The sequence below is a fragment of the Ranitomeya imitator genome, chromosome 5 (assembly GCF_032444005.1).
Source record: "Ranitomeya imitator isolate aRanImi1 chromosome 5, aRanImi1.pri, whole genome shotgun sequence".
Lineage (NCBI taxonomy): Eukaryota > Metazoa > Chordata > Amphibia > Anura > Dendrobatidae > Ranitomeya > Ranitomeya imitator.
Genome location: NC_091286.1, coordinates 165,201,749 through 165,224,115, shown reverse-complemented (window position 1 = coordinate 165,224,115; position 22,367 = coordinate 165,201,749).

Sequence of the window (22,367 nt, the reverse complement as noted above, 5' to 3'; positions counted from 1 at the left end):
CTCTGTCCCTAAGTTGGTGACCCCTTTGGCAGATATCCCTGATTCGGGATCTTCGGGTTCTGCACCCGAAACAACATTTTCAGCCTCTCTTGCCAATACCTCTAGAGGGAACCTATCGGGATTACATTCTGTCCCTAGTTTGGCGACCCCTATGGCAGGTATCTCAACATCTTCAGGTTCTACGCCCGACACAATCTTTACCTTGAGAGGGTTGTCCCTGGTCTCCCACAGGGACCAAAACAGGGGCAAGTCTCTCTCTAATGGAGCGCCCCCAGACACAGGGCCACAGGTTACTCGGTACCGGTCCTTTCTGTCTCAGTTCTGGGGTTGTCACGGTGGCTGGACCCGGTCCGTGACCCTGCTAAGGGGCGTCCAATAAAAGGTGATAGGAGTCTGTCAAGGCTTCATGACGCCACCTGTGGTGTTCGGTCAGGATGACCGACGCTGCTTGGGGTCCGCTGGGGTGATGGAATGGCAGCTAGATGGTATACCTTCTCACAGGTGAAGTATGTCCCCAGGGCTTCCCAGGGATGTAGATGGCGATGGTGTAAGGTGCAGACAATAACGAGGACACAAGGTTGCAGTCTCTTTACCTCTTTACTGAAGACTTCAGGATCCGCAATCCAGAGCACAGTTAACAGGGCTGTCTGAGACCGGCCGGTCCGATGGCACATCCAGAGTTCCCTTTGCAGGTGGAAATCGTTGCCTACCAATAGCGCCTGTGTGTTGTAGTGCTACCCTGCTGAGCATTCGGTATAGTCCTCACAACTTCTGTTCTAGTTCGTTCGTTCTTTCTAGTTCTTTCTCTTTCTTTCTATTTCGTTCCAGATGTTACTAGTTTCTCGTCCCCCAGGTATGTTATGGCTAGGACGCACCCGTATGACGGGAAGGCTCGGAGCTCTTCCGGGACCCTAGAGACGCCCCTCTCTACGCCTTGCCCCTTATGTCTTCGTAGGAAATTTAAGGTAGACAGCCAACCTATAATTAACTGTCCTGCGGAGTTTGAAGTAAGGCATAGAGTCAGTTACTTCCTCGGTGTTCCGGCCACCGGCTACGCGCCTCAGTAGGATGTTGCCGTTCTCGCGGCACGACTCATACTGGTTCTCCTTTGTGCTTGATCTCGTTTCTCACTGTTCCACAATATCCTTCGCTTCGTGTCTCTTTCTTAGGATACCGCCGCAAGGTAGTGCAGGCGCGGTTCCGTAACGTTCTGTTCTGTTCGCTAGGTACCTGCCAGGTTCCCACGCCTGACAGTTACCCCCCTGAATCTTCTCCCTGCAACACCCCCTGCCACGGGATGTTGCCTGAATCCAACCCAGTCAGCTTCTGACTAACTTCCTATCCAACCCCTAGTTTTACCAGTGTGAGGAGTGGCCCAATAAATAAAGCCTTTTTCTCCCCCTAGTGGCTGGAGTGTGAAGTGTAATGTGTGCTGGTGATACCTGGTCAGTAGAATTCCTTCAGTGCCATCAGACGCACCATCACTCCCCTTAGCGGCAGAGTGTCATACTGCAACGACCAGATCTCTGGGGCGCTGCACTCCCCCCAGTTAAATCCAGTACTCCTGGACTGGGAAGAAGAACAACAATACATGTCAGCAAAAGACATACAAAATTTTGAAATGCTTGGAACAAGTAAATATGACAAGGCTTCCCTTTATGGGAGGTGAGGACACTTGAACGTTACAAACAAAACAAGGTTAAATATTTTTAAATAACATTTTGACTATAAATAACTTCTGGTGCCCTTCCGGGTATTCTACTAAGTGCAAATTCTGAACAATAATTTAACTTTTCCTTTAAGGGCGTATAAGCTGAACCCACTAAAGGCCTACTATAAAGTACTATAAGACAAACTCAACTTTTTCTTTTCTTTCTAGCTTCACCAATGCAGGACCGCCTAGCTCCTTGGCTGGGCCTACTGTCATTGTCTTTCTATCAGCAACCAACTATCGTTCTACAGTTCTAAGGAGGACTCTCTCTCTAACCCCTACGGGTTTATGCGGCAAAAAGAGTAAGGAAAACAAAGAGTTAACTATGTACATTTTCAGGTTTTCGAGGTTTATTGCTGCTCTGGTGGCCTCTGCCAGGGCCTAACCGGGCAGGCAGGCCTCGGGGGTCTGGGAAGCCTTAAATCACGGTCTATTTCTGGCAGTGCGGGAGTCCAGTGAACGATCTGAGGAACAGCAGCAGCGGCTGCCGCTGCTTCAGCCAGTTCTTCCTCCAAGGACTTGGCAGCAACCAGGATGGAGGTACAGCGCTGGATATCCCGAGCCCACCAGCCGTGGCCCTTCTGGTATCTGCGGTAGCTTACCGCATCCCCCGGCAGCAGGAGGGGACCCTTACTGTCGCCCCACAGGCCAGCCTCCACCACTTCCCGGGTGATATGAACCCTTATTGTCGATCCTATTTCCTGGACAAAGCCTCTTCCTCCCTGGGGCTGGTAAACGATCACCACTCCCCATTTCGGCAATAACCCATCCAGCAGCTCACCGCGGGCCTCCCGTTCCACGTCCCTGGCATACTCAGCTATGAGGTGCTTCCGATAATCCCCCCAGGGGAAGGAGCCCATGTCCCACTCACGCGTTTCCGGGTCGAATGATGCAGACTCCGGAACTCCACCAACCGCGTCGGTAGTCGGGTCATAAGTTGGCGGAACACCGATCCCCGATCAGCCAGGGTACCGAGCTCACTCACAGGTGGGGGCTCTGGCAGCTCCACGCCGTTCCTCAGGGGTGGCCACCTGGTCTGGTGCAGGCAGCGGGGGCTCCGCGGACAGCTCCCAGGACTCGATCTTCTCTAGCAGTGGCATGCCGGTAAAATCCTCCGGTGATGGGGATCTAGACTGGGCCATCCTCCTCCGTAAGCCTCCCCGGCTTTCCAGCTTCACTACATCTGAGTCATAATTTCGTTTCTTCGGCCTCCGCCCGCCATAAAGAACAGGAGGCGGATCTCAGTTGCTGTCGGACACGCCCTCAGAACACAACGATACTTAGACTGGGCGGCCATTATCTTTCGCGCTCTGCAGCTTGTTCACGCCCACAACTCCACGCCCTTCTTCTTCTCTTGCGCTCCTCGTGGCGCTGTAATGGCGGCAGTTTTGGCGGGAATCTTGCGGCAAACAGCAATACACAGTCTTTGCAATAAATCACGGTTCAAGCACAATTCAACCACAGTTCCAAGGCACACATGACCCAATTTTTCAGGCTTAAGTACGATCCTGTTCGTGACGCCAAGTTGGAGCGCCCCCAGACACAGGGCCACAGGTTACTCAGTACCGGTCCTTTCTGTCTCAGTTCTGGGGTTGTCACGGTGGCTGGACCCGGTCCGTGACCCTGCTAAGGGGCGTCCAATAAAAGGTGATAGGAGTCTGTCAAGGTTTCGTGACGCCACCTGTGGTGTTCGGTCAGGATGACCGACGCTGCTTGGGGTCCGCTGGGGTGATGGAATGGCAGCTAGATGGTATACCTTCCCACAGGTGAAGTATGTCCCCAGGGCTTCCCAGTGATGTAGATGGCAATGGTGTGAGGTGCAGACAATAACGAGGACACAAGGTTGCAGTCTCTTTACCTCTTTACTGAAGACTTCAGGATCCGCAATCCAGAGCACAGTTAACAGGGCTGTCTGAGACCGGCCGGTCCGATGGCACATCCAGAGTTCCCTTTGCAGGTGGAAATCGTTGCCTACCAATAACGCCTGTGTGTTGTAGTGCTACCCTGCTGAGCATTCGGTATAGTCCTCACAACTTCTGTTCTAGTTCGTTCGTTCTTTCTAGTTCTTTCTCTTTCTTTCTATTTCATTCCAGATGTTACTAGTTTCTCATCCCCCAGGTATGTTATGGCTAGGATGCACCCGAATGACGGGAAGGCTCGGAGCTCTTCCGGGACCTTAGAGACGCCCCTCTCCACGCGTTGCCCCCTATGTCTTCATAGGAAATTTAAGATAGACAGCCAACCTATAATTAACTGTCCTGCGGAGTTTGAAGTAAGGTATAGAGTCAGTTACTTCCTCGGTGTTCCGGCCACCGGCTACGCGCCTCAGTAGGATGTTGCCGTTCTCGGGGCACGACTCCTACTGGTTCTCCTTTGTGCTTGCTCTCATTTCTCACTGTTCCACAATATCCTTCGCTTCGTGTCTCTTTCTTAGGATACCGCCACAAGGTAGTGCAGGCGCGGTTCCGTAACGTTCTGTTCTGATCGCTAGGTACCTGCCAGGTTCCCACGCCTGACAGGCATCCCCCTGAATCTTCTCCCTGCAACACCCCCTGCCACGGGATGTTGCCTGAATCCAACCCAGTCAGCTACTGACTAACTTCCTATCCAACCCCTAGTTTTACCAGTGTGAGGAGTGGCCGAATAAATAAAGCCTTTTTCTCCCCCTAGTGGCCGGAGTGTGAAGTGTAATGTGTGCTGGTGATACCTGGTCAATAGAATTCCTTCAGTGCCATCAGACATACCATCACTCCCCTTAGCGGCAGAGTGTCATACTGCAACGACCAGATCTCTGGGGCGCTGCACTAACACAGTACCATATCAAAGGGTCTTCACCACTCCCACCATATTTTTAAAGTCCCCACATGATGCAGAAAATTTAACCTCCACAGATGGATATTTTTGGACTTTCCCATCGATACCCATTACCTTCACTTTCTGTCCTTTGGGGTTGTCCCCCGCAATAAGGGACCTGTGGACCAGAGTCACTTTGCTCCCTGTGTTCAGGAGGGCCTCTGTACTTCTCCAAACGTTCCTCCATCTTTCCAGCAGACTTGCACAACGACATGCAGCATGCTTTGGGGTATGCTTCAGTTCACACTGCCCGCATTTTCCAGCCATATGTAGTGCAATGGTAGCACACTTATGCAGTGAGGAGGCAGTGACCACAAAGTACAAACACAAAACTCCTTTAATGTGTTTCTTCACAGCATTAAATGTCCCAATTTACACAAGTGCATATAATCTCCGTGCATAGTATTAATGTCCATTTCACCGCACTACATACTACACAACATCCTTCTTTTTACAGTCACTAAACATGCTGGCCTTCCCTTTGACCAGTAGCCGTGGGCGACTGCACCGCTCTATGAATATCTCTTACTCACAACTTTCTCCATTTACTGTCACTAAATACGCTGGCTTTCCCTTTGACCTGTAGCCGTGGGTGACTTCACCTCTGTGTCAATGTCTTTTACTCACAGCCGTACACAGTCCTTGATATCCTCTAGATTACAGCTGGGTACCATATCTGTTATGACCTGGTGGTAAGGACAATAATGGACCTGGTGGTTAAGAGCACACGGAATGACCTGATAGTTACTAATAATATAGGACGAGCTCTGAGACATAGGAACTCTGCTGACCGCAATCCCTAATCCTATCACACACACTAGAAATAGCCGTGGATTGCTCCTAACGCTCCCTATGCAACTCGACCCAGCCTAAGAAACTAGCTAGCCCTAGAGATAGAAAAATAAAGCCTACCTTGCCTCAGAGAAATTCCCCAAAGGAAAAGGCAGCCCCCCCACATATAATGACTGTGAGTAAAGATGAAAATTACAAACACAGAGATGAAATAGATTTAGCAAAGTGAGGCCCGACTTACTGAACAGACAGAGGATAGGAAAGGTAACTTTGCGGTCAGCACAAAAAACTACAAAAAGACCACGCAGAGGGCGCAAAAAGACCCTCCGCACCGACTCACGGTGCGGAGGCGCTCCCTCTGCGTCCCAGAGCTTCCAGCTAGCAAGACAAAAATCAAAATAGCAAGCTGGACAGAAAAATAGCAAACCAGAGAAAAACAAGCAGGAACTTAGCTTCTGCTGGGAAGACAGGTCACAAGAACGATCCAGGAGAGCACTAGACCAATACTGGAACATTGACAGGTGGCATGGAGCAATGATCAAAGTGGAGTTAAATAGAGCAGCCAGCTAACAAATTAACCTCGTCACCTGTGGAAGGAACCTCAGAAGCCGCAGCCCCACTCACAACCACCAGAGGAAGCCCATGGACAGAACCAGCCAAAGTACCATTCATGACCACAGGAGGGAGCTTGACAACAGAATTCACAACACATATCCACATGTTTGCAGCCGTTAAACATGCCAGTCCTCCTTCGGGCACAGGACAGTCTACCTCCGGTTCACCTACGGGCATAAGACAGTCCACTTCCGAGGCCAGATACCGTGGATGGCAGCACTGCTGTGTATGCTGCAGGTGCCAGGCCTATTGGCTCTGCTTTGTCCTGTGTCTCTTCACACAGACAAAGGTCTGCAAAGCCTGTGCTCTGCACTCTCACCTACACCAACTGACTCTGACACACCCAAACCATTTACTGCAGGGCTTTAAACAAAGAAACCTGTGGCCTTTAGCCACATGGAAAACCCGGGCCTGGAATTAAACGGACTGCACGACTACCATCCTGCAGTCTGTTTCACAACACAACATTCCAGAGAAGGTTTCCCCTACATGTGCCTTGGAAACTTGTATGTCCAAGACTAACACTTAGCTTTATTATTTCTAGTCTCCATTGCAGCCACCGCTATGCCCATGACTAGGGTTGAGCGAAACGGATCGGTCACTTTCCTAAGTCACCGACTTTCGGCAAAGCCGGGTTTCATGAAACCCGACCCGATCCCAGTGTGGAATCGGCCATGCAATATGCGATCTTCGCGCCAAAGTCGCGTTTCATATGACGCGTTCAGCACCATTTCTCAGCCAATGAAGGTGGACGCAGAGTGTGGGCAGCGTGATGACATAGGTCTCAGTCCTCACCATCTTAGAGAAGGGCATTACAGTGATTGGCTTGCTTTCAGCGGTGTCACAGGGGCTATAAAGGGGCGTGCACGCCGACCGCCATCTTACTTCTGACGATCTGAGCATAGGGAGAGGTTGCTGCAGCTTCGTCAGAAGCAGGGATATTGTTAGGGAGGGAATATTAACCCCCAAACCGCTTGTGCTGTAGCGATTTCCACTGTCCAACACCACCTTTTCTTTGCAGGAGCAGTGGAGGCTAGATTTCTGTGCATCAGCTCTGTAGCTTATAAGGCTCCCTGATAGCTGCATTGCTGTTTGTACGCCGCTGTGCAAACCAACTGCTTTTTTCAAAGCAAATATCCTGTTGCTTCTTTCTGCACAGTTCTCTTGTTTCTTTGTTTGGCCACACTTTTGTGTGCAGCAGTCCTTTTTACTGCTGGCTGCCATACTTGTCCTGAGATCATTGTAGGGAGATTGTCATAGTAGCACAGTCCCTTTTTTCTTTTTTATATATATCTGCTAGCCACTGTCTGCCACTGAAGCTGTGTAGTGTAATACAGTGGGCCTGAATTTCCCAGCAGTCTCTTACACCTATAAAGGGAAATTTCTATTGCCACTAAGTGCATCTGTGTGAGTCCTGTTTGTGGCATATCTGTCAGCCACTTTCTGCCACTGAAGCTGTGTAGTGTAATACAGTGGGCCTGATTTTCCCAGGAGTCTCCCACACCTATAAAGGGAAATTTCTATTGTCACTAAGTGCATCTGCGTGAGTCCTGTTTGTGGCATATCTGTCAGCCACTTTCTGACACAGAAACTGTGGAGTGTAATACAGTGGGCCTGATTTTCCCAGCAGTCTCCCACACCTATAAAGGGAAATTTCTATTGCCACTAAGTGCATCTGCGTCAGTCCTGTTTGTGGCATATCTGTCAGCCACTTCTGACACTGAAACTGTGTAGTGTAATACAGTGGGCCTGATTTTCCAGCAGTCTCCCACACCTATTAAGGGAAATTTCTATTGCCACTAAGTGCATATGCGTCAGTCCTGTTTGTGTCATATCTTTCGGCCACTTTCTGACACTGAAACTGTGTAGTGTAATACAGTGGGCCTGATTTTCCCAGCAGTCTCCCACACCTATTAAGGGACATTTCTATTGCCACTAAGTGCATCTGCGTGAGTCCTGTTTGTAGCATATCTGTCATCCACTTTCTGACACAGAAACTGTGTAATGTAATACAGTGGGCCTGATTTTCCCAGCAGTCTCCCACACCTATAAAGGGAAATTTCTATTGCCACTAAGTGCATCTGCGTCAGTCCTGTTTGTGGCATATCTGTCAGCCACTTTCAGACACAGAAACTGTGCAGTGTAATACAGTGGGCCTCATTTTCCCAGCAGTCTCCCACACCTATAAAGGGAAATTTCTATTGCCACTAAGTGCATCTGCATCAGTCCTGTTTGTGGAATTTCTGTCAGCCACTTTCTGACACTGAAACTGTGTAGTGTAATACAGTGGGCCTGATTTTCCTAGCAGTCTCACACACCTATAATGGGAAATTTCTATTGCCACTAAGTGCATCTGCGTCAGTCCTGTTTGTGGCATATCTGTCGGCCACTTTCTAACACTGAAACTTTGTAGTGTAATACAGTGGGCATGATTTTCCCAGCAGTCTCCCACACCTATAAAGGGAAATTTCTATTGCCACTAAGTGCATCTGCGTCAGTCCTGTTTGTGGCATATCTGTCAGCCACTTCTGACACTGAAACTGTGTAGTGTAATACAGTGGGCCTGATTTTCCAGCAGTCTCCCACACCTATTAAGGGAAATTTCTATTGCCACTAAGTGCATATGCGTCAGTCCTGTTTGTGTCATATCTTTCGGCCACTTTCTGACACTGAAACTGTGTAGTGTAATACAGTGGGCCTGATTTTCCCAGCAGTCTCACACACCTATAATGGGAAATTTCTATTGCCACTAAGTGCATCTGCATCAGTCCTGTTTGTGGAATTTCTGTCAGCCACTTTCTGACACTGAAACTGTGTAGTGTAATACAGTGGGCCTGATTTTCCTAGCAGTCTCACACACCTATAATGGGAAATTTCTATTGCCACTAAGTGCATCTGCGTCAGTCCTGTTTGTGGCATATCTGTCGGCCACTTTCTAACACTGAAACTTTGTAGTGTAATACAGTGGGCCTGATTTTCCCAGCAGTCTCCCACACCTATAAAGGGAAATTTCTATTGCCACTAAGTGCATCTGCGTCAGTCCTGTTTGTGGCATATCTGTCAGCCACTTCTGACACTGAAACTGTGTAGTGTAATACAGTGGGCCTGATTTTCCAGCAGTCTCCCACACCTATTAAGGGAAATTTCTATTGCCACTAAGTGCATATGCGTCAGTCCTGTTTGTGTCATATCTTTCGGCCACTTTCTGACACTGAAACTGTGTAGTGTAATACAGTGGGCCTGATTTTCCCAGCAGTCTCCCACACCTATTAAGGGACATTTCTATTGCCACTAAGTGCATCTGCGTGAGTCCTGTTTGTAGCATATCTGTCATCCACTTTCTGACACAGAAACTGTGTAATGTAATACAGTGGGCCTGATTTTCCCAGCAGTCTCCCACACCTATAAAGGGAAATTTCTATTGCCACTAAGTGCATCTGCGTCAGTCCTGTTTGTGGCATATCTGTCAGCCACTTTCAGACACAGAAACTGTGCAGTGTAATACAGTGGGCCTCATTTTCCCAGCAGTCTCCCACACCTATAAAGGGAAATTTCTATTGCCACTAAGTGCATCTGCATCAGTCCTGTTTGTGGAATTTCTGTCAGCCACTTTCTGACACTGAAACTGTGTAGTGTAATACAGTGGGCCTGATTTTCCTAGCAGTCTCACACACCTATAATGGGAAATTTCTATTGCCACTAAGTGCATCTGCGTCAGTCCTGTTTGTGGCATATCTGTCGGCCACTTTCTAACACTGAAACTTTGTAGTGTAATACAGTGGGCCTGATTTTCCCAGTAGTCTCTCACACCTATAAAGGGAAATTTCAATTGCCACTAAGTACATCTGCGTGAGTCCTGTTTGTGGCATATCTGTCAGCCACTTTCTGACACAGAAACTGTGTAGTGTATTACAGTGGGCCTGATTTTCCCAGCTGTCTCCCACACCTATTAAGGGACATTTCTATTGCCACTAACTGCATCTGCGTCAGTCCTGTTTGTGGCATATCTGTCGGCCACTTTGTGACACTGAAACTCTGTAGTGTAATACAGTGGGCCTGATTTTCCCAGCAGTCTCCCACACCTATTAAGGGACATTTCTATTGCCACTAAGTGCATCTGCGTCAGTCCTGTTTGTGGCATTTCTGTCAGCCACTTTCTGACACTGAAACTGTGTAGTGTAATACAGTGGGCCTGATTTTCCCAGCAGTCTCACACACCTATAATGGGAAATTTCTATTGCCACTAAGTGCATCTGCGTCAGTCCTGTTTGTGGCATATCTGTCAGCCACTTTCTAACACTGAAACTTTGTAGTGTAATACAGTGGGCCTGATTTTCCCAGTAGTCTCCCACACCTATAAAGGGAAATTTCTATTGCCACTAAGTGCATCTGCGTGAGTCCTGTTTGTGGCATATCTGTCAGCCACTTTCTGACACAGAAACTGTGTAGTGTAATCCAGTGGGCCTGATTTTCCCAGCAGTCTCCCACACCTATTAAGGGACATTTCTATTGCCAGTAAGTGCATCTGCGTCAGTCCTGTTTGTGGCATATCTGTCGGCCACTTTCTGACACTGAAACTGTGTAGTGTAATACAGTGGGCCTGATTTTCCAGCAGTCTCCCACACCTATTAAGGGAAATTTCTATTGCCACTAAGTGCATATGCGTCAGTCCTGTTTGTGTCATATCTTTCGGCCACTTTCTGACACTGAAACTGTGTAGTGTAATACAGTGGGCCTGATTTTCCCAGCAGTCTCCCACACCTATTAAGGGACATTTCTATTGCCACTAAGTGCATCTGCGTGAGTCCTGTTTGTAGCATATCTGTCATCCACTTTCTGACACAGAAACTGTGTAATGTAATACAGTGGGCCTGATTTTCCCAGCAGTCTCCCACACCTATAAAGGGAAATTTCTATTGCCACTAAGTGCATCTGCGTCAGTCCTATTTGTGGCATATCTGTCAGCCACTTTCAGACACAGAAACTGTGCAGTGTAATACAGTGGGCCTCATTTTCCCAGCAGTCTCCCACACCTATAAAGGGAAATTTCTATTGCCACTAAGTGCATCTGCATCAGTCCTGTTTGTGGAATTTCTGTCAGCCACTTTCTGACACTGAAACTGTGTAGTGTAATACAGTGGGCCTGATTTTCCTAGCAGTCTCACACACCTATAATGGGAAATTTCTATTGCCACTAAGTGCATCTGCGTCAGTCCTGTTTGTGGCATATCTGTCGGCCACTTTCTAACACTGAAACTTTGTAGTGTAATACAGTGGGCATGATTTTCCCAGCAGTCTCCCACACCTATAAAGGGAAATTTCTATTGCCACTAAGTGCATCTGCGTCAGTCCTGTTTGTGGCATATCTGTCAGCCACTTCTGACACTGAAACTGTGTAGTGTAATACAGTGGGCCTGATTTTCCAGCAGTCTCCCACACCTATTAAGGGAAATTTCTATTGCCACTAAGTGCATATGCGTCAGTCCTGTTTGTGTCATATCTTTCGGCCACTTTCTGACACTGAAACTGTGTAGTGTAATACAGTGGGCCTGATTTTCCCAGCAGTCTCCCACACCTATTAAGGGACATTTCTATTGCCACTAAGTGCATCTGCGTGAGTCCTGTTTGTAGCATATCTGTCATCCACTTTCTGACACAGAAACTGTGTAATGTAATACAGTGGGCCTGATTTTCCCAGCAGTCTCCCACACCTATAAAGGGAAATTTCTATTGCCACTAAGTGCATCTGCGTCAGTCCTGTTTGTGGCATATCTGTCAGCCACTTTCAGACACAGAAACTGTGCAGTGTAATACAGTGGGCCTCATTTTCCCAGCAGTCTCCCACACCTATAAAGGGAAATTTCTATTGCCACTAAGTGCATCTGCATCAGTCCTGTTTGTGGAATTTCTGTCAGCCACTTTCTGACACTGAAACTGTGTAGTGTAATACAGTGGGCCTGATTTTCCTAGCAGTCTCACACACCTATAATGGGAAATTTCTATTGCCACTAAGTGCATCTGCGTCAGTCCTGTTTGTGGCATATCTGTCGGCCACTTTCTAACACTGAAACTTTGTAGTGTAATACAGTGGGCCTGATTTTCCCAGTAGTCTCTCACACCTATAAAGGGAAATTTCAATTGCCACTAAGTACATCTGCGTGAGTCCTGTTTGTGGCATATCTGTCAGCCACTTTCTGACACAGAAACTGTGTAGTGTATTACAGTGGGCCTGATTTTCCCAGCTGTCTCCCACACCTATTAAGGGACATTTCTATTGCCACTAACTGCATCTGCGTCAGTCCTGTTTGTGGCATATCTGTCGGCCACTTTCTGACACTGAAACTCTGTAGTGTAATACAGTGGGCCTGATTTTCCCAGCAGTCTCCCACACCTATTAAGGGACATTTCTATTGCCACTAAGTGCATCTGCGTCAGTCCTGTTTGTGGCATTTCTGTCAGCCACTTTCTGACACTGAAACTGTGTAGTGTAATACAGTGGGCCTGATTTTCCCAGCAGTCTCACACACCTATAATGGGAAATTTCTATTGCCACTAAGTGCATCTGCGTCAGTCCTGTTTGTGGCATATCTGTCAGCCACTTTCTAACACTGAAACTTTGTAGTGTAATACAGTGGGCCTGATTTTCCCAGTAGTCTCCCACACCTATAAAGGGAAATTTCTATTGCCACTAAGTGCATCTGCGTGAGTCCTGTTTGTGGCATATCTGTCAGCCACTTTCTGACACAGAAACTGTGTAGTGTAATACAGTGGGCCTGATTTTCCCAGCAGTCTCCCACACCTATTAAGGGACATTTCTATTGCCAGTAAGTGCATCTGCGTCAGTCCTGTTTGTGGCATATCTGTCGGCCACTTTCTGACACTGAAACTCTGTAGTGTAATACAGTGGGCCTGATTTTCCCAGCAGTCTCCCACACCTATTAAGGGACATTTCTATTGCCACTAAGTGCATCTGCGTGAGTCCTGTTTCTGGCATATCTGTCAGCCACTTTCTGACACAGAAACTGTGTAATGTAATACAGTGGGCCTGATTTTCCCAGCAGTCTCCCACACCTATAAAGGGAAATTTCTATTGCCACTAAGTACATCTGCGTGAGTCCTGTTTGTGGCATATCTGTCAGCAACTTTCTGACACAGAAACTGTGTAGTGTAATACAGTGGGCCTGATTTTCCCAGCAGTCTCCCACACCTATAAAGGGAAATTTCTACTGCCACTAAGTGTATCTGCATCAGTCCTGTTTGTGGCATATCTGTCAGCCACTTTCAGACACAGAAACTGTGCAGTTTAATACAGTGGGCCTGATTTTCCCAGCAGTCTCCCACACCTATCAAGGGACATTTCTATTGCCACTAAGTGCATTTGCGTCAGTCCTGTTTGTGGCATATCTGTCGGCCACTTTCTGACACTGAAACTGTGTAGTGTAATACAGTGGGCCTGATTTTCCCAGCAGTCTCCCACACCTATTAAGGGACATTTCTATTGCCACTAAGTGCATCTGCGTGAGTCCTGTTTGTGGCATATCTGTCAGCCACTTTCTGACACAGAAACTGTGTAATGTAATACAGTGGGCCAGATTTTCCCAGCAGTCTCCCACACGTATAAAGGGAAATTTCTATTGCCACTAAGTGCATCTGCGTCAGTCCTGTTTGTGGCATATCTGTCAGCCACTTTCTGACACAGAAACTGTGTAATACAGTGGGCCTGATTTTCCCAGCAGTCTCCCACACCGATAAAGGGAAATTTCTATTGCCACTAAGTGCATCTGCGTCAGTCCTGTTTGCGGCATATCTGTCAGCCACTTTCAGACACAGAAACTGTGTAGTGTAATACAGTGGGCCTGATTTTCCCAGCAGTCTCCCACACCTATAAAGGGAAATTTCTATTGCCACTAAGTGCATCTGCGTGAGTCCTGTTTGTGGCATATCTGTCAGCCACTTTCTGACACAGAAACTGTGTAGTGTAATACAGTGGGCCTGATTTTCCCAGCAGTCTCCCACACCTATAAAGGGAGATTTAAATTCACAACGAGTTTACGTACACCTTCTAACTGGTTTTACAGTACCATATAACGTTTGTTAGTTTGGTTACATTTTTCCAAGAGTGAGGAAGTCTGGTGGAAGAGGTTGTGGCCGTGGGCGGTCATTGCCAGCTGGTAATGATGGTAGTGGTGGTGGAGCATCAGGTGGTCCTGGGATAAGCAATATAGCACCTAAGTCTCGAGTTGTTGAGCCAGCGTCATCGTCTGGCTACACAAGGCCTCAAACGCTCCCTTTTCTGGGAGTAGGAAAACCGCTTTTAAAGCCGGAGCAGCAGGAACAAGTTTTGGCTTTCCTTGCTGACTCTGCCTCTAGCTCTTTCGCCTCCTCTTCGGAAAGTGCAAAATGTAAAAGCAGCGTGTCGTCAGTGGATGCTCCCAGTCTGGAACAAGTCGCTTCCTTGTGTCCATCACCCAGAACAATAGAGAAGGACGCATCAGGCGACACAACAGGTTACTCCATGGAGCTCTTTACACATACCGTGCCTGGGTTAGAAAGGGAAATTGTTAACAGGCCATGCCCATTACAAGATGAATTGGACATGGAGTGCACAGATGCACAGCCACAGCTAGATTATTATGCTGTTCCATTGACTCAGATCACAACATTGCCCTCGCAGTGTACTGAACCAGAATCTGACCCTGATGAGACTATGGTGCCCCGTATCGAAACGCTATAGCACCGGCTTACACGGTGACACAGAGGAAAGTGCACAGGACATAGAAGAGGAGGTGATAGATGACCCAGTTGTTGACCCCGATTGGCAGCCATTGGGCGAACAGGGTGCCGCTGTCAGTAGCTCTGAAGCAGAGGAGGAGGAGCCGCAGCAGGCATCAACATCGCAACAGCTTTCATCTGGCAGGCCCGTATCTGGCCAAAAACGTGTGTCAAAACCAAAAACAGTTGTAGGACATCGTGGCCATCCGGTTAAAGTAGCTCAGTGTGCAATGCCTGAAAAGGTATTCGATAGTAGGAAGAGTGAAGTCTGGCAATTTTTTAACCAAGATCCGAATGATCGGTGCAAAGTGATCTGTAAGAAATGCTCAAGGACCTTTAGCAGAGGTCAGAATGTCAAAAATTTAAATACAAGTTGCATGCGTAGACATTTAACCACCATGCACTTGCAAGCCTGGACTAACTACCAAACGTCCCGTAAAGTTGTTGCACCCGCTCACAATGAAGCTAGTCAGCAACGCTACATTCCTTCCCTCACTGTAAGCCCACCGTTTACGACACCACCTGCAGCAAATGTGGAGGTATCGTCGCAAGGCCAAAGCAGTCAGGGAATCACCAGGTTCTTGGTAGGAAACACTGTATGTAGGCCAACAGCAAGAATACCATCACCAACCCTCTCAGTCTGCCATGTCCTCCACCACCCCCGCTAGTTCCACCATATGCAGCTCTCCAATACAGCTCACCCTACAAGAGACTCTCCTTAGGAAAAGGATGTACTCATCCTCTCATCCACATACACAGGGTTTGAACACCCACATTGCTAGACTAATCTCGTTAGAGATGATGCCCTACCGGTTGGTTGAATGAAAAAAGCTTTCAAAGCCCTGATGGCCTACGCAGTACCACGCTATGACCTACCCAGTCGACACTTCTTTGCGAGAAAAGCCATCCCAGCCCTCCACCAGCATGTCAAAGACCACATTGTTCATGCACTCAGGCAATCAGTCAGTAGAAAGGTGCACCTCACAACAGATGCATGGACCAGTAGGCATGGCCAGGAACGTTACGTGTATATCACGGCGCACTGGGTTAATATGGTGGATGCAGGGTACACAGGGGACAGCCATAGTGGCACAGTTCTGCCTAGCCCACGGTCTAGGAAACAGTTGGCTGTAGGCATTTGCCCCTCCTCCTCCAGAAGCGAAAGCTCGTCCACAGAGCGCAGTCGCACGACCACTCCATCCGCAGCTGCCAGTGTTGCAACCGTGGTGTCCCATTATGGAACAGCTTGTGAGAAGCATCAGCAGGCTGTGTTGGAAATGAAGTGTTTGGGCGACAACAGACATACCGCGGAAGTTCTGTCTGACTTCTTGCAGCAAGAAACTAAGTCATGGCTGGGCAGTGTACATCTTGAGGCAGGCAAGGTAGTCAGTGATAACGGAAGGAATTTTATGGCTGCCATAGCCCTTTCACAACTGAAACACATTCCTTGCCTGGCTCACACCTTGATCCTGGTGGTGCAGTGCTTCCTGAAAAGTTATCCAGGGTTACCCACCCTGCTTCTGAAGGTGCAAAGACTTTGCTCGCACATCCGCCGTTCGCCCGTACACTCCAGCCGTATGCAGAACCATCAGCGATCTCTGAAGCTTCCCCAGCACCGCCTAATAATCGATGTTGCAACAAGGTGGAACTCCACACTGCACATGCTTCAGAGGCTGTGCGAACAGAGGCGTGCTGTTATGTATTTGTAGGAGGATACACATACACAGGCAGGCAGTTGGATGGCAGACATGGAGTTGTCAGGTGTGCAGTGGTCGAAGCTACAAGATCTGTGTCAAGTCCTTCAGTGTTGTGAGGAATGCACACGCCTAGTTAGTGCAGACGACGCCATCATAAGCATGAGCATCCCCCTAATGCATCTGCTGATGCAAAGTTTGACGCACATAAATGAGCAGGCGTCTGCAGCCGAGGACGAGGGTAGCCTTGATGACAGTCAGCCACTGTCTGCTCAGGGAAGTCTCCTGGACGAGGTGGCAGACAAAGAGGAGGAGGACGAGGAGGATGATGGGGATGAATATTTATGGGAGGAGGAAGCTTCTCAGGGGGCAATAGAAACTGGTGGCGTTGCAAGGTCAGGTACAGGGTTTTTGAGGGAGACAAGTGCTGTTGATTTGCCAGAAAGTGCTCCTCAACCCAGCACAAGCAGTGAATTGACACCTGGAACATTGTCCCACATGGCGGATAATGCCTTGCCTATCCTAAAAAGGGACAGACATGTTAGAGGTGCACAAATCAGAAGTGGCGTTGGACAGAGGGGTTTTATGACCAGGTTGTGGAGTGATTTCGCAATGACCACAGACACGAAAGGTACTGCAGCATTATTATTATTATTATTACTATTTATTGTTATAGCGCCATTTATTCCATGGCGCTTTACATGTGAGGAGGGGTATACATAATAAAAACAAGTACAATAATCTTAAACAATACAAGTCATAACTGGTACAGGAGGAATGAGGACCCTGCCCGCGAAGGCTCACAATCTACAAGGGATGGATGAGAATACAGTAGGTGAGGGTAGAGATGGTCATGCAGCGGTTTGGTCGATCGGTGGTTACTGCAGGTTGTAGGCTTGTCTGAAGAGGTGGGTCTTCAGGTTCTTTTTGAAGGTTTCGATGGTAGGCGAGAGTCTGATGTGTTGTGGTAGAGGGTTCCAGAGTAGGGGTGATACGCGAGAGAAATCTTGTATACGATTGTGGGAAGAGGAGATAAGAGGGGAGTAGAGTAGGAGATCTTGTGAGGATCTGAGGTTGCGGGTAGGTAAGTACCGGGAGAAAAGGTCACAGATGTATGGAGGAGACAGGTTGTGGATGGCTTTGTACCTCATGGTTAGGGTTTTGTAGTGGAGTCTCTGGGCAATGGGGAGCCAGTGAAGGGATTGACAGAGGGGAGAGGCCGGGGAATAGCGGCGGGACTGTTATGAACAGGTGATTCAGAACCACAATGGACCTAGTGGTTAAGAGCACACAAAGTGACCTGATAGTTACTAACATAGGACGAGCTCTGAGACGTGGGAACTCTGCTGACCGCAATCCCTAATCCTATCATACCACACTAGAGGTAGCCGTGGATTGCGCCTAACGCTCCCTATGCAACTCGGCACAGCCTGAGAAACTAACTAGCCCTGAAGATAGAAAAATAAGCCTACCTTGCCTCAGAGAAATTCCCCAAAGGAAAAGGCAGCCCCCCACATATAATGACTGTGAGTTAAGATGAAAATACAAACACAGAGATGAAATAGATTTTAGCAAAGTGAGGCCCGACTTACTGAATAGACCGAGGATAGGAAAGATAGCTTTGCGGTCAGCACAAAAACCTACAAACAACCACGCAGAGGGGCAAAAAGACCCTCTGCACCGACTAACGGTACGGAGGTGCTCCCTCTGCGTCTCAGAGCTTCCAGCAAGCAAGAAAAACCAATATAGCAAGCTGGACAGAAAATATAGCAAACAAAAGTAACACAAGCAGAACTTAGCTTATGCAGGGCAGACAGGCCACAAGAACGATCCAGGAGAGAGCCAGACCAATACTGGAACATTGATTGGAGGCCAGGAACAAAGAACTAGGTGGAGTTAAATAGAGCAGCACCTAACGACTTAACCTCGTCACCTGAGGAAGGAAACTCAGAAGACGCAGCACCACTCACATCCACCAGCGGAAGCTCATAGACAGAACCAGCCGAAGTACCACTCACGACCACAGGAGGGAGCTTGACCACAGAACTCACAACAGGGGACAGATGGATTAGTCGGGCAGCAGAGTTTAGAATAGATTGGAGGGGTGCGAGAGTGTTAGAGGGGAGGCCACAGAGCAGGAGGTTGCAGTAGTCAAGGCGAGAGATGATGAGGGCATGGACTAGGGTTTTTGCAGATTCATGGTTGAGGAATGAACGGATTCGTGAAATACAAGCACCCATGCGAGTGCCATTTGGCTGAAGAGGTGGGTGTGCCCACTTTTGGGCGACGGCACTGGCACAGGGTCCCTCATAGTACAATGAAGTGTCCCTGACTGTGGTGGTGCGCACAAAACGTCAGACACACCGTCGTAACATGAGGGGTCCTGGGCCAGTACCGCTGCCCACGAGAGGGTGTTCCCCCCAGCTCAAACAGTGCTCTACCACTTGCAAAATTATCTCTCACTGCTCCACCACTGTTTAGTCTGTGCGGTTAAATCCTTCAATGGCACTGCCAATACCAATTTGTTGACATGTATGATGCTAGTAAAAATATTCAGGGGCCCTGTCCTACATTTACACCAGTTAATACTTTGCGCCAAATACCACTGTTTGCAAGTCAGCAGAGGAGCCCACCCCTGTACCTAGGTATGCCACCTGTTTATTTGTGAAAAAATTTTTTTGCCAGACATTAACCTCACTTTATTATTTTGGCCTACTAACTGTGTCAGATACTCCTTGCAATCGTCCTCCGCTGACCACACCAATGCTGCCTGTGTACCCCTGTAACCTATTTAAACCTGCATCTAGCCTACTTTTTTTATTTTAGGCATACTAACTCTGTCTGCGGTCCCTCCTTGCAATCGTCCTCCGCAGACCACACCAATGCTGCCTGTGTACCCCTGGAACCTATTTAAACCTGCATCAAGCCTACTTTTTTATTTTAGGCCTCCTAAGTCTGTCTGCGGTCCCTCCTTGCAATCGTCCTCCGCTGATTACACCAATGCTGCCTGTGTACCCCTGTAACCTATTTAAACCTGCATCGAGCCTACTTTTTTAATTTTAGGCCTACTAAGTCTGTCTGCGTTCCCTCCTTGCAATCGTCCTCCGCTGACCACACCAATGCTGCCTGTGTACCCCTGTAACCTATTTAAACCTGCATCGAGCCTACTTTTTTTTATTTTAGGCCTACTAAGTCTGTCTGCGGTCCCTCCTTGCAATTGTCCTCCGCTGACCACACGAATGCTGCCAGTGTACCCCTGTAACCTATTTAAACCTGTATCGAGCCTACTTTTTTTATTTTAGGCCTACTACGTCTGTCTGCGGTCCCTCCTTGCAATCGTCCTCCGCTGACCACACCAATGCTGCCTGTGTACCCCTGTAACCTATTTAAACCTGCATCGAGCCTACTTTTTTAATTTTAGGCCTACTAAGTTTGTCTGCGGTCCCTCCTTGCAATCGTCCTCTGCTGACCACACCAATGGTGCCTGTGTACCCCTGTAACCTATTTAAACCTGCATCGAGCCTACTTTTTTATTTTAGGCCTACTAAGTCTGTCTGTGGTTCCTCCTTGCAATCGTCCTCCGCTGACCACACCAATGCTGCCTGTGTTCCCCTGTGACCTATTTAAACCTGCATTGAGCCTACTTTTTTTATTTTAGGCCTACTAAGTCTTTCTGAGGCCCCCCTCCTTGCAATCGTCCTCCGCTGATTACACCAATGCTGCCTGTGTACCCCTGTAACCTATTTAAACCTTAATCGAGCCTACTTTTTTAATTTTAGGCCTACTAAGTCTGTCTGCGTTCCCTCCTTGCAATCGTCCTCCGCTGACCACACCAATGGTGCCTGTGTACCCCTGTAACCTATTTAAATCTGAATCGAGCCTACTTTCTTAATTTTAGGCCTACTAAGTCTGTTTGCGGTCCCTCCTTGCAATCGTCCTCTGCTGACCACACCAATGGTGCCTGTGTACCCCTGTAACCTATTTAAACCTGCATCGAGCCTACTTTTTTATTTTAGGCCTACTAAGTCTGTCTGCAGTTCCTCCTTGCAATCGTCCTCCGCTGACCACACCAATGCTGCCTGTGTTCCCCTGTGACCTATTTAAACCTGCATCGAGCCTACTTTTTTATTTTAGGCCTACTAAGTCTTTCTGCGGCCCCCCTCATTGCAATCGTCCTCCGCTGACCACACCAATGCTGCCCATGTAACCCTGTAACCTTTTTTAAACTGCATTGAGCCAACTTTTTAGTTTAAGGCATACTACCTGTGTCTGTCTGCGCCACTCAATACAGCTGATATTTTTAATCTGAAACTGCATTTGGGCTACTAGTTGGGTTGGGGCCTACTAACGGTGTCTGCCGCTCCTTGGTGTTCTCCTAGTTTACTTTCCTGAGCTTCAATCTTCAATGCTGCCCATGTAACCCTGTAACCTTTTTTAAACTGCATTGAGCCATCTTTTTAGTTTAAGGCCTACTCCCTGTGTCTGTCTGCGCCACTCAATACAGCTGATATTTTTAATCTGAAACTGCATTTGGGCTACTAGTTTCGTTGGGGCCTACTAACGGTGTCTGCCGCTCCTAGGTGTTCTCCTGGTTTACTTTCCTGAGCTTCAATCTTCAGGCTTTCGGCCTATATTTTTAATATTAAACTGCATTTGGCCTACTAGTTTGGTTGGGGCCTACTAACGGTGTCTGCCGCTCCTAGGTGTTCTCCTGGTTTACTTTCCTGAGCTTTAATCTTCAGGCTTTTGGCCTATATTTTTAATATTAAACTGCATTTGGCCTACTAGTTTGGTTGGGGCCTACTAACGGTGTCTGCCGCTCCTAGGTGTTCTCCTGGTTTTTTTGCCTTAGCTTCAATCTTCAGGCTTTTGGCCTATATTTTTAATATTAAACTGCATTTGGCCTACTAGTTTGATTGGGCCCCACTAACGGTGTCTGCCGCTCCTAGGTGTTCTCCTGGTTTGTTTTCCTGAGCTTCAATCTTCAGGCTTTCGGCCTATATTTTTAATATTAAACTGCATTTGGCCTACTAGTTTGGTTGGGCCCCACTAATGGTGTCTGCCGCTCCTTGGTGTTGTCCTCCAAGAAAAAAAGCTGAGCTTCAATCTTCAGGCTTTCGGCCTATATCAGATATTTCACTGCATTTGGCCTACTAGTTTGGTTAAGGCCTACTAACGGTGTCTGCCGCTCCTTGGTGTTCTCCTGGTTTTTTTTCCTGAGCTTCAATCTTCAGTCTTTCAGCCTATATTTTTAATATGAAACTGCATTTGGGCTACTAGTTTGGTTGGGCCTACTAACGGTGTCTGCCGCTCCTTGCTTTTCTCCTCCACTGAACAAAGCTGACCTTCAATCTTCAGGCTTTCGGCCTATATTTACAAATTTTAAACTGCATTTGGCCTACTAGTTTGGTTGGGGCCTACGAACGGTGTATATTTGGTACAGAAACCTTTGTTTGCATTTACAGATGTCATTTTGCACTCATCGCAGAAGGAATTTTGTCCCACTCCTCCATACAGATGTTCTGCAGAACTTTCAGGTTTCGGGACTGTCGCTGAGAAACATTGAGTTTCATTCCCTCCAAAGATTTTCTATTGGGCACAGGTCTGGAGACTGGCTAGGCCACTCCAGGACATTCAAATACTTTTTAGGTCATTGTTATGCTAGAAGACCCAGCCACGAGCCATGTCAATGCTCTTACTGAGGGAAAGAATCCACTGGAGCAATAGGCGGAGGAGGGGTATGACTTTGGTAAGGGCGGATCTTTAACTCCTGCAGTTTTGTGTGTATAGTGTTGTAGATTTTAAGCAAGAGTGATGTCGCTTTAAGACCGAAGGATATGTCTGTGCCTGGTGTGTCTCTGTGAGGAGGGTGGGGCTTATATAGGTGAGACAACTCTGTCTCTTTCTGGGAGGAGAGTGTGGGCTGGTCT